The sequence below is a fragment of the Podarcis vaucheri genome (genome assembly GCF_965113315.1).
Source record: "Podarcis vaucheri genome assembly, chromosome: 16".
Classification (NCBI taxonomy): Eukaryota; Metazoa; Chordata; class Lepidosauria; order Squamata; family Lacertidae; genus Podarcis; species Podarcis vaucheri.
Genome location: NC_138754.1, coordinates 17,998,194 through 18,013,335, shown reverse-complemented (window position 1 = coordinate 18,013,335; position 15,142 = coordinate 17,998,194). Strand labels below are relative to the sequence as shown.

General features: G+C 47.7%; 1 long non-coding RNA gene across 3 annotated transcripts in view; it reads left to right on the top strand.

Annotated features, from left to right (window-relative positions):
- The window catches only part of LOC309521469, a 60,668-nt gene that overhangs the window by 15,816 nt on the left and 29,710 nt on the right, over positions 1-15,142 (top strand). Inside the window, exons 1-3 of one of the 3 annotated variants that reach the window (XR_014214679.1) lie at positions 7,264-7,278; positions 9,906-10,247; positions 12,730-12,834. This is a non-coding gene — a long non-coding RNA (uncharacterized lncRNA). Of the gene's footprint in view, positions 1-7,263; positions 7,279-9,905; positions 10,248-12,729; positions 12,835-15,142 lie in introns of those variants that run through there. The other 2 variants (XR_014214677.1, XR_014214678.1) reach the window with 2 other exon arrangements.

The following is a 15,142-nucleotide window of genomic DNA, read 5'->3' as shown; positions in this document are numbered from 1 at the left end:
CTGAAAGCTGCTCCAGTTCTCCAGTTCCATGGGAGTGTAGATTTAGTAGGGTCGCCATATTTCATAAAGTAAAAACCAGGACACCCAAAAGTGGAAGGAAGACCCCAAAATGTGATTTTGTTTTTTTATTACACACTCTCTACATCACAAACTACTTCAGAAAGTGATTTTCCATGTAGGATTAGAATCATGGAATCTTAGAGTCTTCTAGTCCAACCCCCTTGCAATGCAGGGATCTCAGCTGAAGCATCCATGGCAGATGACCATCTGACCTCCCTAAATAGTTAGTGTGTGCATCTAACCAGATGAGGAGTTCTTGGCACCCTGGCTTTGTTAAACACCCACAAACACGCACCCACGCTGCGTCCACCATAAGCCTACAAGCAATGCAAGCCCATCAAGATATCATTCTGAGCAGTAACATGTGCAAAAGACATACCTGTGGGTAGAGGGTGGATGAAGGGTGGTATACAAATGTAATTATTATTATTATTAATAAGATAGTTAGATGCTTGCATGTGGTGGGAGCAGAGTTGTGGAAGGCTCTTTGCAGTCAGGAGTTTCATTCAGCGCTTGATGGCTTTTGCTGGCACCTGAACACTTGAATTGCCTTCACTGGAAAACAGTGTATGGGGTCATACGAAGGTGCTGGCGTGTGTTTGTGTGTGATCTGTGAACACCACCCTCACTGCTGCCATCTGGTGCTGCTGCCACAGCCATTAAATGGTGAGCATGCATTTCCGCTAGAAGGATGCATGCAGCTCGAGTGTCAGGGCTGATTGACACATGCCTTGCACATGGGGACCTTGCATTGTTGGATAATTCAGGCTGAGCATGTGAACTGTCTCCTTTAGAAGGTCGTTCTTGAGGGTGTAGGAAATAAGTGGGGGGAACCATGCAAAGCATCTTAGAGCTCCTTGGAGAAAAAAAGTGGGAAATGATAATATAAATAGTAATATCAACTGCTGGTGTCAGGTTGAGGACTCTAGCTCCTGTATGCCTAGCAAACAAAGAATGAGCTAATAGAGGAAGAAAGTTACCAGTCTAGAATTTTCCTGCTAGATGTGCTAGTTTTTATTATTATTTTCCTTTCTTTTAACATGGGGAAGCTTTCAAAAGTGCACCCCCCAAAAAAAACTGTGGTCTATCACCTCAACACCATCATATGTGCAGAACCAGTCTATGTTGCAGTAGAGGCTGAACATGCAATTAGGTTTCTCTGGATCAGGGTCATTATAGTCATTTAAGCTGAATTGGTCCTTCCAGCAATCCAAATTATGGTTGGTGTTTGATGGATGGGAAAGGGGAAGAGAGAAACACTTGTAAGTCCCATTGAAATAAATGGGGCTTAAAAATGTTTCACGTCTGTCTGGAATGTGTTCAAGATGTTTTAACGTGTTGCTAAGTTGACTGCCTTAAATTCACCAATCTAGACCTATTTTTTAAAAACGTTTCCAAATATTAGTACCAATGATCCACTTGCTTTTAATACATTGCATTGGGGTTGTGGAGGGGAAACAACCACTTTGAATATTTCAGCAAAAGTGTCCCCCTGAGTTTCAGTAGAAGGCATAAGCACTTGCTAAAATCTCTCCCACTGAAATAAATGGGACTCCCAGTATTCCATGTTGGCAGGATTGTACCCCCTGGGTCTTACTGTTATTTAAAAATTTTTTTTAAAAAAAACTTTATTTGAGAATACATATATAGAGAGAATTATCTTCATTGGCATTTTTTATTTTGCAAATAATAGTAAATAATAACCATTAATAAGTGTAATCATTAATTAAAAAAGCACAAGTAAACTGGGAGTAAGTTCGAGTAAACATAAGGTGTTGTAAGAAATGTACGCTTCATTTCTCTACATTCCAAATTGTGAGAGATAAATGCTTTTGGAGAAGGGAATCAAAATTCGGGTTGTGCAGAATTCATTTTTGGCTCTGAAATAGACGCGGGAGTGTTGTTCAGCTCGAAATATCCCGAGTGAATTGAAGGAACGCGCCACAATTCCAGCCCCCGGAATTGTAACTCCTTCGGGCAGAGATATCTGACACCGTCAAATTAGATCCGAGCACGTTATGCTTTCTAGAACCGCGGATCGGGTCCATTGGAAAAAACAACCCAATTCCATTTGTATCAACGCTTGTGGCGGGAGAAGTGATCACAAACTAGCAGTCCTCCCCCAATTTACTGAAAGCAAGGAGGTCTTTCGTTTTAAGCTCCTAGTGGTTTATTTTTTTAAGACACTGTTCTTCCTTAGACCTCAGATGCGAATAAAGGCGAGGGGGAAATGCAGACTTCACGGTATTACATTGCAAGGGGCTTCTGTCCCCCGCAATGAATCCATCGCGTTGCGTTTCTTGATTCATCGGACGGAAACGCATTTTGAAAATAAATTTGTTAGTTTTTTAAGGTGGGCTCCGAGGCTCTCTGCTGATGCAACAGACAGGCTAGCGCGACTGGGAATCTTGAGATCTGTTTTCATCCGGTCCCGCGCAGGATATGTGGCTGCTCCCGCTGCTTGCGGATCAATACTCTGTTCACAAGCGAATTAAACAGAAAGCACTTGGGCTGCAGCCGGTTTAAACCGGTTCAAACCGCAAAGCAGACAGTCCGGATTAAAACAGATTGCAATTTCAGCGGAGTTTCATTTTCATTTTTATTATTAAAAGCTCTGGAAGGAAGAGGTCTCTTGGATTAAAATTCCGACCCGAATGCGGGTCGGAGTTGCAATCAAATACCCTCTTGCGCGAAAGGCTGGCCACAGTGGGATTTGCTTCCGAGCCATAGGATCGGTCTGCGAGGCTGCAGTTCTGTACGCCTCCGAATAGACTGAACCTTTGCATGTTTGCAGGGAAGTGAACCACACATACGTCAGTAGGGCTTACTCGCAGGTAAATGTGCATTTTAAAAAATGTCCTGTACTTGGCAAAAAAGGACTGCAATCCAATACATACTTACCTAAGGGTAAGTCCCATTGAACTTAGTGGGACTGACTTCCGCGTAATAGAACCACGCTGTTAAATCCCTTTGAACCCAGTGGATCTTTCCTTCTGGGTCACAACTGCAGAGGATTAGTTGTAAAGTGGAAATGAATTCGTCCTGGTTTGAATGAAAATTCCCTTCATAATTCATCAGTTCATAATTCATTAGGTTTGGGATGTAAGGGCTAGGGGGGAAACAAGAAGCAGATCTAAAGTTGTTTGTGTGTTTTAAAACAGGACTTTGAAATATTCCATATACAGACATTTACGTGTGTATGTGTGTGTGTGTGTGAGAGAGAGAGAGAGAGAGAGAGAGAGAGAGAAAGAGAGATGTTGTTATAAATATTAGCATAAAATGGCAAATATTCAGGATCCGTTTCCCCTTCGTTTTCAGCTTCCTTGCTCCTTTGGCCTGGGCAGGGAAGCGGCGATCCTCGGATGCAAACGACCCGGCCGCCGATTGCGCGGAACCGGAGGAGACACCCGAGGATGCGGGATAGAATTCCGCAAGGGAGAACTGGAACTGGGCGCGCCCAGGTGCTGGGCGGATCCTTTCCTTGTGCAGCCCGATCCTAGGCGTCGTTCCTCGCCAGCAAAGCCTCTCTCAGTTCAGAGGGAAACGACCCTCAAGTTGTGCAATTTTAAAAAATGGATAGGATTGCGGGCAGGGCCAAACCCTCTTCCCTCGTGGGCGTCTTTTGGGAGGTAAGTTCTCCCGGGCTGGGGGCTGCAGGTAGATCTCTAAGCAGGTTATGCACAGCTGTTAGGATCACAGATTTACACGGGGTGGGTGAACTCAAGAGAGTATAGGTGGAAGCAAATTAAGACGGGTTTGAATGGAGGGATTTCGCAAATCCTGCTCCAGAGACACGATCGGGAGTCAGGGATATTCTTCCCAACGCAAACCGTGAGATTTGTTCTGCGTGGGTATGTAGACCGGGAAGGAAAGTCCACCGTGCGGCGGAACCTCCTCCCAAGTAGCACATCTATCTATCTAATCTATGTGAAAAATTCGAGCCAGTGCGGGCAATGCAATAACAACCTTATAAAATACTGAAAGTCTATATGGCTACTATTTGCGATACGTTTATTAGTGTAGTTCCTATAATAAACATCTCTCTCGATCGCTACGCCAATAGTGGGGTGGCATCTGAACCGTCGGAGGTCGGAAGAAGCCTCTCGGTGAGTGGGGAAAGAGGCCTTGCATCTAAAATCCAGGCCAATCATTTGGGGACCCAATCCACCGGCGAGAGAGGCTCCTGCTGACACCGGTGGATGAGCCCCCACCCCCGGCGGATCGAGACCATGGAGAGGTGTGCAAGACCTCCCTCATCTTTACTTAGACGCAGCCTCCCCGCACCCGCTTCCTTATCACATAAGCTGCAATTTTCAAAGGCGAGGAGGCGCTTTATTAAAGCCCGGCTGGGAAGCGCGCGAGGGGCGAGGACTCCGGTGGGGTCCAGAAGGCAGCGCGAGTCCTGGGCAACGCAGCCCCTTTGGGATGGATGTGCGTGCTAGCTATGGGGCCAGGAGGCCGTGGCTTTTCAGAAGCGAGTCTCCCCACTCCTCCTCCAGTTTCTGCGCCATTCCTTACACTAAGGACGCACCAGGGCTGCTGCCTGTGTCCGCCGGATTCCACAAGGCTCCTCGCTGTTGCCTCGCCGGAGCAGACTCAAGGCCACGGCATTTACTCAAGAGTATTTACTGGAATTAAAAGGGAAGGGGGTGGCTTGTGTTCGCGCCTGCGCAGCCGAACCTATGCGTGCTTTCCTGGCTGAATTCAGTGAGTTTTCTCCCAGGTAAAGGCGCGTAGAGGTGCAAGCTAAAAGCTCTCCTCCTCCTTTCTCTTCTCTTTCATTTTCGACGGGCAACAACAGGAAGCAGAGGCTGCCCGGCACCAGGGGGAGATGTCCCTACCCCCGTTCTCTGTATCCTTAAGGAAGTAGGAAGGGCAGCAGCTCGGTGGCCCAACCTGCGATTTGCCTGCAAAGGTCCCAGGTTCAATCCCCGCATTTATGATGGAGCAGCTCAGTCGGTAGAGTATGAGACTTTTAATCTCAGGGTGATTGGTTCGAGCCCCACGTTGGGCAAAAAGAGTCCTGCATCGCATGGGATGGAATTAGATGACCCTCGTGGTCCCTGCCAACTGTGCAATTCTGTGATTTGCTAAGTATATATTTGTTAAATTTATATGCCACCTTTAGGCACAGCAGGGCTTTTATTTATTACTTACATTTACTGTTGTTGTTGTTGTTTAGTTGTTTTGTCATGTCCGTCTCTTCGTGACCCCATGGACCAGAGCACGCCAGGCACTCCTGTCTTCCACTGCCTCCCGCAGTTTGGTCAGGCTCATGTTTGTAGCTTCGAGAACACTGTCCAACCATCTCGTCCTCTGTCGTCCCCTTCTCCTTGTGCCCTCCATCTTTCCCAGCATCAGGGTCTTTTCCAGGGAGTCCTCTCCTCTCATGAGGTGGCCAAAGTATTGGAGCCTCAGCTTCAGGATCTGTCCTTCCAGTGAGCACTCAGGGCTGATTTCCTTCAGAATGGAGAGGTTTGATCTTCTTGCAGTCCATGGGACTCTCAAGAGTCTCCTCCAGCACCATAATTCAAAAGCATCAATTCTTCGGCGATCAGCCTTCTTTATGGTCCAGCTCTCACTTCCATACATTTATACCCCACCTTTTTGTCCCAAGGAGTGGAGTACATGGTTCCCCCGCTCTCTTTAATCCCCACAGCATCCCTATGAGGTAGGCTAGGCGGGGAGACTGGGGCTAGTCAAAGGTCAAACCCAGGGGTTTCATGGCCATGTGGGGATTTGAACCCTGGTCTGCTAGGTCCTAGCAACCCGGCATTACACCACGCTGGCTCTCATCACGAGGAATGTCGTTAGGTGGACCAACAGTCTGACGCAGAATAGGGCAGGTTCCTATTAAAATTTGCTTTTTGGTCAGAAACATATGGACCAGAGCGCCTGCTTTGCCTGGAAAAGTCCCCAGGTCCGACCTCCAATTCAAAGTAATTCATTGAATCTGTACCCCGCCTTTTCTCCGCTATGAGCCCAGGGCGGCGGAAAGCAACATTATATTCCAAACAATTTCCAGTGCTGGTTGAGAAAGCTCTAGATTTAAACGGCTTGTTGAAAGAGGAAGGTTTTCAGGAGGCGCTGGAAATACAACGGAGATGGCGCCTGTCTAATATAGTTTCAAAGGGTTAGGAAGCCACCGCCACCAAGGCCCGGTTCCTACATCATGCAGAGAGCAGACCTCCAGGTGAGATGGATTCTGCAAGAGGCCCTCACCGGCGGAGAGCAGTGATCAGGAGAGTATAGAAGGGGTGAGGCGATCTCTGGGGCATCCTGGGGTCCCAAACCGTATATGGCGTTGTGCGCCCAAACCAGCACATTGAACGTAGCCAATGGGCAGCCAGTGATGGCAAAGGGTTTTTCTGAAGGCTGCTTGTGGCAGAGTGTTTAGGATTAGTGTTAGGACCTGGGAGACTAGGGTCCAAACCCTCGCCCCTTAGGCCAATCACTCCCTCTCAGCCTAACCTACATCGCAGGGTTGTTGTGGGGATCAAATGAGGAGATGGGGCAGAACCAGGTGTGCTATCTTGAGCTCGTTGGAGAAAACGAAGCGATACAGAAATGCAATAAGCAAAGGAAAGCCTCGCTGTGCTGTCCACACACAGTCCCGAGCCGAGGTGTCCCTGTGGTCTGACACGGTATATAAGAATGGACTCCTCTTTTCCTAGACGCTCGACAATGCGCTTCCTTTCGGATGCTGCGCTCTACTCTAATATTTACGGCCCTCGCTCGCTCCATTGAGGAACTGGAGGGGCAGCTGCGGAGGGAGAGCGCGCGAGAGATTGCGGAGCGGGGGGGGGGGGAGGAGGAAGGCGAGAGAATCAGGACGGGTGACGTCAGCCTCAGGGAGCCAATCGGCAGCGGGCGAGTGGGGCGCGAGTGTGAAAGAATGAATGGGTCGTTCGCTCCTCCGCCTCCTGCCTTTTTCTCTCAACGGAGGAGCTGCGGGCAGCAGGGAAAGTGCTCACCAGAGAGGCCGGAGCTGCGCGGGTCCCTCTCCCGCTCCGCAGGGCGCGCAGAATCCGCGCTCTCGCTCGGCAGCAGCCAGCCTTGCTCTTCGGGGGATCGTGCCTTTCTGGGCGGAGGAGGAGAAAGGAAAAGGAGGGCGGGGGTCTGGGTGGGGGTCGTGGTGCCTGGGACCCCCATGCGCAGCGGGATCCGACGCCCGTCTTCACCGGAGCGAAGGCTGCTCGCGGCTTTCTCTCCGTCCGCGTAAGTTCAAGAAGCGAGTTTCTTGCTGGGACCCGGGTGGCGGGTTTCGTTTCGTTTCATTTCTTTGCGGTAGCGGATCTGCGAATTTTCTAGCTAAGGCTGCCTCCGTTTGGGCCGCGAAAGTGATCCTAAAGCCCCGCTGAATTTGATACGGTTTACTTCGGAGCAGGCATGGCGAGGATCGCGTTGCAGCGCCAGGAAGAGGGAGCTTCCCTCCTCCCCAGATCTTCACACTCTGCAACGTTTTGACAGAGGCTCTATTAATTGTTTGGAAATCTATTTTTGCACGATTTAAAAAATAAATAAATTCTTTTTGCTCTGGTTCATGCCTCCCCTCCCCGCCGTCCAGGGGTCCGCAAAGGATGGAGAGGGGCTTGAGAATATATGGTATAAATATAACTATAAATTAGATTGCACTCTCACAGGCGAAAAGAGGGCCGCCCTTGCGCGCTCGGGAAAAGGCTTCTCTGCCTTCACCCCGCTCCTCCCAAGAGTAGCCTGAATCCTACGCAAGGTTCATGATTTAACCGATGGATTCCTCTAGTCCCGGGTCTGTGGGTCCTTGGTTCAAAAGAGCTGGCAGAGCTTTCCCGTACCTGGATAGGCAGCGCTGAGAAAGGAGGATCAAGGCTGCTGGGTTTGCGATTTTAGCTTCTAGAAACCGCAGGAAGTAGGTAACGACTAGCTGGCTGAAGACATGCACCCCGAGATAGGGACCCCAGGAAACGGGGACTGTCTCCTACAGAGGGATAGCGAAGCTTAAGAAAGATAGGAAGCTGCTGCCTCATCCCGTTGGTCCATCCATTTCAGCGCTGTCTTCACTGACTGGCAGCGGCTCTCAGGGGTTTCAGGCGCGCGGGGGGTGACTTTCCCCAGACCTACCTGGAGATGCGGGGCGGGGGCTGGCCTGAACCTGACACCTTCTGCATACAAGTAGATGCTCTTCCTCTGAGCTACGGCCCTTCGGCCCTTCCGTGTGGAACACGCAAGTATACAACAATGCTATTTAAGTTTTCCCCACCATCCTTCCTTTTAAAAGTAAACGCAAGTGGTGCGTGCCTCTGAGAAACCGGGGAAGTAGCAGCACGGCTTAGCAGAAGTGTTTTTAAAATTTAAAGAGAGGGGAATTTCCCACTTAAAAAAAAAAAGCAAGCACCCCGATAAAGACTGAAGTTGTTTGGTATCTGAAGGGTGTAAAATGACCCGGGGGGGGGGAATAAAATGGAATATTGGCAAGGAGACAACCTTCTTCCTCTTGGGCCCGACCCTTTTCTGTGGGGCTTCATAGATGGAGGTTTTCTATTTGGGAGGGGGGAATTGTGACTGAAGCCCTGGCAACATTTTGAAAAGCTGAGATTTGGGTGGTATATACATCTGGAGGGAGGAGTAGTTCTAGATTTGTTTGTTTTTTAACCTAACCGTTTTCCTGAGTGGTGTGACCAGCCACAGAGTTGTTTTGCAAAAGCAGCCAGCAAATTGAACAAAAAACAACCCTCGACTTTTTTTTTTTTTTTTGCTCGGCTCTTTCCCCCCTCTGTGCAGTGGCAGAGTCAAAGATGGGGCATGATCTTTGGGTTTGTAAATGTAGCCGTGGGGATGTGTTGATGGATCTTGCAAAGCTAAAGTAGTTAGGCTAGATAACCTCTGGATTCTGTCGGCATGTTTGATGCTGCACGTTTGCGGCTACGCTGGGTAAAATGAGATCCTACGAGTTCTTCACCAGCAGAATCCACACGCCTCCAATTTTCATTTTGGCTAAATAGGCTGCAATCCTGTGCACACTGACCTAGGTGCAAATCCCATTGGCCTCCTTGGGACTTCATTTATCTAGATTTTGTACCCTTTGCCATAACGTTCTAGGGCACATTGCAGCATACAGATGTAAAAACATGCAAAACCATTACAGTTGTAAAGCAAATATACTCATGCGTAGACACGTGTAGGATCATGCCTTCAGACTGCAGTCCTATCACCACTTACCTGGGTGTACATTCAATAGGATTTCCCTCTGCATTGACATGGTTAGGTTTGCGCTGTTAATTTTATTTCCTTTGGCACTTCCTTCCTATGTGTTCTTATGTGTGATGTACATTTAATGGGGGAAAGGAGGCCAAACCGTGATGTTTATAATACAACCTGCATGAAATAATGTAGAAGTTTAAATGAGAAGTTTAAATGAGATCCTCAATTTAAATTTTCCTGGGAGGGAAACTTTAGCGCATTAATGTGCTGAAGTTTTTATTTTATTTAAATTGTATTTTTATTTAGCTATATATCTTTTTGCATTTTATTTCCCCCTACTTCACTTTTTATATGCCCTCTCCCAACCATGTAGGTATATGTTTGCATATAACCCAAGAGAACCCTTCTTGCGTCTGACAATGGACAGTGTTTTACAAAGGTTTTGCCGTAATAAATGTGTTCATCTTTACGGGGCCACAGCACTTTAGCTAAAAAAGAAAGAGAAGAAACCCTCAGGCTTGTAGACAAAATCTAGCACACACCCTCACAGTAGTTCATATTTTCTGAGGCGCTGTCCTTTGGGGTTGAGAAAAATTAAATGGTGGCAAATGGATGGGTTTATGTGTTAATACATTTATCCCCTTCCTTTTTTCCCCCCAACCAAGAGACCCCAGAAAGAAAGACCTGGAGGAGAAAGGAAGGTCTGTTCCTCCTCCTGGTGCTGCTGCCCTTGCTGGTGAAGTAGATAGCCGGGGTTGGTTGTTATCTTTGGTTATCTAGCTGTATGAGTGGGGTCAAGTCTTCATAAAGCTAGATAACCGAAAGTAAAAATAACCCCATTACACGCCTGAGGAGGAGAAGAGAGAAGACTTTTAGAAAAGCAAAAGGAAAGATCTCTAAGAAAACAGAGACCGAAACAAAAGCCCTCTTCATGCTCATGCAGTGAATAGAAGACGTGGAAACAGAAAGAAAGAGAAAGTCTCATTTCTGGATGCTAGAAGCTGGAGGTAAGCATTCTGAATTCCCAAACCCACTTCATTTTCATTCTTGGAGTAGCTGTGCTTAGATGCAGCTGTGGAGTAACGGCCGCACGAGGCCTGATGTTTGATGCTGTTGTGTGGCTGGATCTTGCTTTGCCGTTGTTATTCAGACTGCTGTGGCCGGGGGCTGGGAGGGAGCTCCCTGGCTTCCTCCCCCACTGACAGACCCCTTTTGCTGACTTTTCATGTTCCACGGAAGCTACATTGCAAAGGTGTAATGGGTGGCACATCTGTAGGGAGCACAGCATAGCAATTACTAGGATTCCACATATCATGGAGAATTCCAAAGTGGTGCATGGAATAAAATCCACAAAATGCCAATAAAACATCATAACGCATTGACTCGAATGTGTGATGAGAGAGGCATCATGGAAAGCCTGTGTGAACCAAGTCTTAAGTAAGTGCCAAACACTTTGCAGTGCACATGCCTATCTAATATCATTATAGACATGTGTGAGATTCTTTAGATGTGATTTCTCCATTGCAGGGGATTAAACTAGACTCTACAGTTCTATGAGATTGCACTGTAAGTAAATGCTAAAACATAGAACATGATGGGTTTAGTATGTATTTGCTTTTCAGGCTCTTCTCCTTAGCTACCACAACAAGAAGCACATTTTCGGGTAGCAGGCCTGTTAGTGATCATTGCCACAGCGGCACAATTCTCTCCCATAGGTTTTGGAGTTGAGAAATGAGCTGGCTTGATTTGCCTCCATTAGTTGGCTTTGTCCAGAGATCCCATTGGGGAAAGTGCTTCTGTCATAGGCAGCTTGGCCCCGTATGCCTGAAGGAGCGTTTCCACACCCATCGTTCAGCCCAGACACTGAGGTCCAGCTCCGAGGGCCTCCTGGCGGTTCCCTCCCTGCGAGAAGTGAAGTTACAGGGAACCAGGCAGAGGGCCTTCTCAGTAGTGGCATCTGCCCTGTGGAACACCCTCCCATCAGATGTCAAAGAGATAGATTATACAACTTTAGAAGACATCTGAAGGCACCCCTGTATTGGGAAGTTTTAAAAAAATAAATAAATGATTTTTTAAAAATACATAAAATACAATAAGAATCAAATTATTCTACAGAACAAGAATATTAAAAAGAGAGAGAGAGAAAAGTAAGGAGAGAAAAAAAGGGGGAAATATCTATATGTCCCTTTACCATACAGTCGTACCTTGGATTCCGAATGCCTTGCGAGTCGAATGTTTTGGCTCCCAAATGACACAAACCCGGAAGTCAGTGTTCCGGTTTGCGAACATTCTTTGGAACCTGACCATCCGGTGAGGCTTTCGTGGCTTCCGATTGGCTGCAGAAGCTTCCTGCAGCCAATTGGAAGCCACGCCTTGGTCTCCAAATGTTTTGGAAGTTGAACGGAGTTCTGGAACGGATTCCATTCGACATCCGAGGTACCACTGTATTTATATCATATATATCCTGTCATTTATCCACATGCAGAGAAGAAGAGCCTCCCATCTGCCAGCTTTTAAAAGACACCTGAAGGCAGCCCTGTCTAGGGATGTTTTAAATACTGTATTTGATGCTTTATTATGCATTAATATTTTGCTGGAAGCCTCCCAGTGGCTGGGGCAACTCAGTCAGATGGGTGGATGATGATGATGCTTTTTAGACAAATGGTCCATTTAGCTTGGTGTATGATCCCAGCCTGGGGACGCGGGTGGCGCTGTGGGTAAAACCTCAGCGCTTAGGACTTGCCGATCGCATGGTCAGCAGTTCGAATCCCCGTGGCGGGGTGAGCTCCCGTCGTTCGGTCCCAGCTCCTGCCCACCTAGCAGTCCGAAAGCACCCTTAAGGGCAAGTAGATAAATAGGTACTGCTTTATAGGGGGAAGGTAGACGGCGTTTCCGTGCGCTGCTCTGGTGCTGGTCACCGGAGCAGCTTCGTCACGCTGGCCACGTGACCCGGAAGTGTCTGTGGACACCGCTGGCTCCCGGCCTCTAGAGTGAGATGAGCGCACAACCCTAGAGTCTGTCAAGACTGGCCCGTACGGGCAGGGGTACCTTTAAAAATGATCCCAGCCTAATACCGGCTCGGAGGTGGCATCTGGAACCATCACCACGGGAAGAAGTTACCCTCAGCCTTCCTTCCTGCCAGCTTTTCACCATCCTGAAGGAAGGAGCTTTTGCTTTTCAGGGACAGTTGAAGTATATCAGGAAGAGAAGACAAGGAGATCCTGGAGGAACCAGTCAGCAAGGGGAAGGCATGCGGTCAGGGCTGGCGTCAGACGAAGGCACTGTTGGGCACCTGCCAGCAGAGTGGAGGAAGGGCCATAGCTCAGTGCTTTGTATGCAAAAGGCAGGTGCTGCCTGTCAGTGTAGACAATACTAAGCTAGATGGTCAGACCTATGTATAAGGCCATTCCCTATGTCCCTAAATTTTTTATGAGGTTCTTCTAATTCTCTCTTGGTCTTTTCTTTCTCGCTGACCTGGATTATTCCAAGAAGTTGCTCCTATGGGGAACCTCGTATCACCTCTGCATTCTTCCGACTCTCTTCTACAAGGAAATATTGGACTTCCAGCTGTCGTCTGCATTCCCTGGAATTACGGTCAGTATGGTTTCCCCAGTCATTTGGAAAGATATTGTTTAGCTTTGGTGGAGTAGAACTGGGAAAGAATAATAATTATTACTGGTGCACTTTTACAGTGAATCCTGCCACCCTTATACAACAGAGGAGTGAGTTTTCTTAATTTTAAAAGAAATATTAAATTGAGTAGCAGTTCACACAAAATAGGCAGAAGAGGGAATGATTCTCCATGGTGTACGTGTGTGTGTGTGTGTGTGTGTGTGTGTGTGTGTGTGTACGCGCAAAAATACGTGTGGAATTAATTATTTAATCTTAGAATTACTGTTAGTTCTTCCTTACAATAATGAACACATTAAAAACTAAGAAATCCTAGAATATTTTGTAGTGTAGGGATTTGAACGCTGTCCCTCCTGCCCCTTGATTTAGATTCCAAATTCCTAAATTCCTAAATTCCTTCCTCATTATATGCCCATTCAATGGCTTCAATCTGCAGAACTGGCAGTGATACAGATGACACATAATACCAATTCCACATTTGTAAGAACAGTTTTGTTTAGACAAGCCCACCCAGATAATATAGGATGCTTGAATCTGTTTTTAGTTTATCAGTGTTTTTAATTTTTTAGACGGTTTAAATAGTTGTCTTTAAGTGTTTTTACTGTTAATTTTATTGTCTTATTCTTTTTGTGAACTGCTTTGAGGTGCCACCAAAATCTGTTTGGATCAGCTTTCCCCCCTCCAGAGATTTTGGACCACAACTCCCATCAACCCCCAGCCAACATGGTTGTGCTGGCTGGAACCATGGGGCAACATGCCTGTGCTGCAAGAGGCAGATGGGAGTTGCAGTCCAAAGCATCTGGAGGGCATAGGTTGTGGGGAGGAGGCTAAGCTAGTGGATGTAGGCACACAGAAGTGAAATTTTAGATGATAAACTCCATCCTCAGGACTTGGGGGCAGGGAATCACGCCAGGATCAGAGGCTGCAACAAGTGGTCTTTCCTCTCCCGCCTCCTGCAAAAAGGCCTTGTATCTCTTTCTAAAGCTGTTGTCCCAAGCATGTTTTAGGGAGGGGAAAAACACTACTGAAAACAGTGGGGTGGTATCTCTTTCTAAAGCTGTTGTCAGAAGCATGTTTTAGGGAGGGGAAAAACACTACTGAAAACAGTGGGGTGCTTGCAGTGGACATTTGGCTAGGACTGGAGTGGGTAGCAGTGGTGGGTGTAGTAAATTCAATGCAGGAGTCGATCTGGGGTTGCATGATTCATAACACAGTCCACAGTTTGCTGATGCTCAAGAGTCACAGGTCAAAGTGCCTTTGCTTCGGATGGGAGGAGCTCTTTATGCTAAAGACCCCAGCTGAACCAAGGCAGTGCAGGCCGGGGTAAAGGTGAAGGTACCCCTGACCATTAGGTCCAGTCATGGATGACTCTGGGGTTGCACGCTCATCTCGCTCTATAGGTCCGCAGACAGTTTTTCCAGGTCATGTGGCCAGCATGACTAAGCTGCTTCTGGCGAACCAGAGCAGCACATGGAAACACCGTTTACCTTCCCGCTGGAGCAGTACCTATTTATCTACTTGCACTTTGATGTGCTTTTGAACTGCTAGGTTGGCAGGAGCAGGGACCAAACAACAGGAGCTCACCCCGTCGTGGGGATTCGAACTGCCGACCTTCTGATCGGCAAGTCCTAGGCTCTGTGGTTTAGACCACAGCACCACCTCTCAGCAAAATTTGAGGGGCAAAATTTCCAGGATCATCAGGAAAAACTCCCAAGACAGGGGTGGGGCTTAACAGGGTCTGAATGCGGCCCTCCAGGCCTCTCCGTCTGGCCCCTGGAACTCTCCCTAGACCACACTCCTTGCTGTTCCCATTGCATACAATTTTTGGGTGCTTCTGCCTGGCTGGAATGTGTTTCCGAGCTGTGATGTTGTTTGCTTGCCTGAATGGACAGTAGAGGAGTGTGTGTAGAAACCTCTGGTTTTTGCATGACTGGGATGGAGCCTTCTGCACAAAAGACAAGAATCTCATCTCTTGCTCTGCCCATGTTTGCTTCTAGAAGGTTGCCTGCAAAGGACCAGGGGTTCCCCAACCCCTATTCTAAATGAAGCCTGGCTTCCCCCACCCCACTCACATGCACACTTGGGACATCAGGGTCTGAGCAATGAGATGAGTCTCTCTCCGGTTTCCCTGATGGTGCCCCTCTTCCAGATTGCTTCATGCAATGAAAACTAAGAGCTGTCCACATCTTGGCTTAATGTGGACTGTGAGCCCTTGTGCCTCTTTTAAATGCCCCTCCTCCATGAAGGTGTTTTCCTCCAAGTACTGCTGCGC